Raw genomic sequence first — 2,486 nt, forward strand, 5'->3', positions numbered from 1 at the left:
TCGGCCGTGGATCGGACCCACGAGGTTATCATGCTCGGGGGCAGGTGTCCCTGAGGGGACGTAGGACGTGCAATGGTGGGGTGTGGTGCTTGTATGACTGGCTCGGGCTTGGTCGAGCCGGGGGAGAGCGGCCCGTCACGTGGCCTGTCCAACATGCGTCCCCCCCAGCTGAAGGCGGGGAGAGTTACCCATCCTCTTGGGGACTCTCTTCGTCGAGGCGGAAAAACCGGGACAGGCCATCCGCGTTGGCGTGGTCAGACCCAGGCCGGTGTTCAACGGTAAAGTCCATACCTTGCAAGGAGATGGACCAGCGTAGCAGTTTTGGGTTTTCCCCCCGCATATGCATCAACCACTGCAGGGGTCGGTGGTCAGTCTGCACCCGGAAGTGGGTGCCAAAAAGGTAGGGTCGGAGCTTCTTGAGGGCCCATACCACAGCGAAGGCTTCCCTCTCTATGGTGCTCCAGCGTTGCTCCCGGGGTAGGAGTCTCCGGCTGATGAAGGCCACCGGTTGATCAAGGCCTTCGGTGTTCACCTGGGACAGGACCGCCCCAATGCCCTGGTCGGAGGCGTCCGTCTGGACGACGAACTCCCGGCTGTAGTCTGGGGCCTGGAGTACAGGAGCGGAACACATGGCGGCCTTTAGCTGTTCGAAGGCCGCTTGACACTCTGGGGTCCAGTTCACCTTCTTGGGCTGATTTTTCGACGTGAGTTCGGTGAGAGGCCCCACGATGGTACCATAGTCTTTCACGAACCTTCGGTAGTAGCCCGTGAGGCCCAGGAAGGCTCGCACCTCAGTTTGAGTGTTAGGGGGTTGCCAGTTCTGGATGGCGGCAATTTTCAGTTGAAGAGGGGCCACTAGACCGCTTCCCACTTGGTGTCCGAGGTAGGTCACTGACCCTTGTCCAATTTGACATTTGCTGGCCTTGATCGTGAGGCCAGCTCGCTGAAGGGCTTGCAACACTGCTTGGAGGTGGTGGAGGTGCTCGGTCCAGTGGTGGCTGTACACAGCGATGTCGTCCAGGTAGGCGGCGCTGAACTCTTCGAGCCCCGCCAGGACCTGATTGACGAGCCGTTGGAAAGTCGCTGGGGCATTTTTCATGCCGAAGGGCATGACCGTGAAGTGATAGTGGCCATCGGGGGTGGAGAAGGCAGAACGTTCTTGTGCTCGGGGTGTGAGGCCGATCTGCCAATAGCCTGCCGTTAGATCGAAGATGCTGAGGTAGCGGGCAGCGCCCATTCGGTCGACCAGTTCATCTGCCCGGGGGATGGGGTGTGCGTCCGTTCTGGTGACTTCATTCAGGCCCCGGTAGTCGACACAGAACCGGAGTTCGGGTGTGGTTCCGGGGGCGGCTGCTTTGGGGACCAGTACGACCGGGCTGGCCCATGGACTGTCGGAGGGCTCGATGACCCCGAGCGTGAGCATCTTAGTTACTTCCGCCTGGATGCAGGCCCGTACCCGATCAGGTACGCGGTAGGCCCGGTGGCGGATAGGAGGGCTGTCTCCGGTGTCCACATCGTGCACACACCAGGAAGTGACACCTGGGGTGAGGGAGAACAGGCTGGCAAATCGTGATAGGAGGGCTTGGCACTCTTGGCGTTGTTCCTGGGTGAGGGTCTCCGAGAGTCGGACCCCATCCACGGAGCCGTCTTGCTCCTGGGTCCGCAAGAGGTCAGGGAGAGGCTCGGAGTCGTCCTCAACCCCGTTGTCTGTGGCCATCAAGAGGCTGAGTTCTGTTCGTGCAAAGTGGGGTTTCAGTCTGTTGGTGTGGAGGACTCGGAGCGGATTCCGGGCGGACTCCATATCGATCAGATAGGTGGCGGGTCCCTTGCGCTCGATTACCTTGAAGGGTCCCGTCCATTTGTCTTGGAGAGCGCACGGTTCTGTGGGGGACATTACCCAGACCTGTTGCCCCGGCTCGAATTCAATAGATGGGGCGTTCTGGTCATACCATCTCTTCATGTCCTCTTGACTGGCCTCTAGGTTGGCTTTCGCTAGGTCTCTGAACCGCTGGGACTGGTTGCGGAGGGTGAGGAGGTACCGGAAGACATCTGGAGGACTCTTGGCCGGAGGCAACTCCCAGCCTTCTTTGATCAGGCTGAGTGGCCCCCGTACTGGGTGCCCATAGAGCAGCTCGAATGGGCTGAAGCCTAGGGACTTCTGTGGGACCTCCCGGTAGGCGAAGAGGAGGCACGGCAGCAGCACGTCCCACTGGCGACGGAGGGGTTCTTCCAATCCCCCGATCATCCCTTTTAGTGTGCGATTGAACCGCTCAACAAGTCCGTTTCCTTGGGGGTGATAGGGGGTCGTGAAGCGGTAGGTGACCCCACACTGTTGCCAGAGGGACTTCATGTATTTGGAAATAAAGTTCGTGCCTCTGTCACTGACGACTTCTCGGGGGAACCCCACACGGGAGAAGATCCCCATCAGGGCCCTGCCGACCACTGGGGCTGTGACGGTCCGGAGAGGAATAGCCTCAGGGTAGCGG

This window comes from Lissotriton vulgaris, unplaced genomic scaffold, assembly GCF_964263255.1.
Source record: "Lissotriton vulgaris unplaced genomic scaffold, aLisVul1.2 SCAFFOLD_3653, whole genome shotgun sequence".
Taxonomy (NCBI): Eukaryota; Metazoa; Chordata; class Amphibia; order Caudata; family Salamandridae; genus Lissotriton; species Lissotriton vulgaris.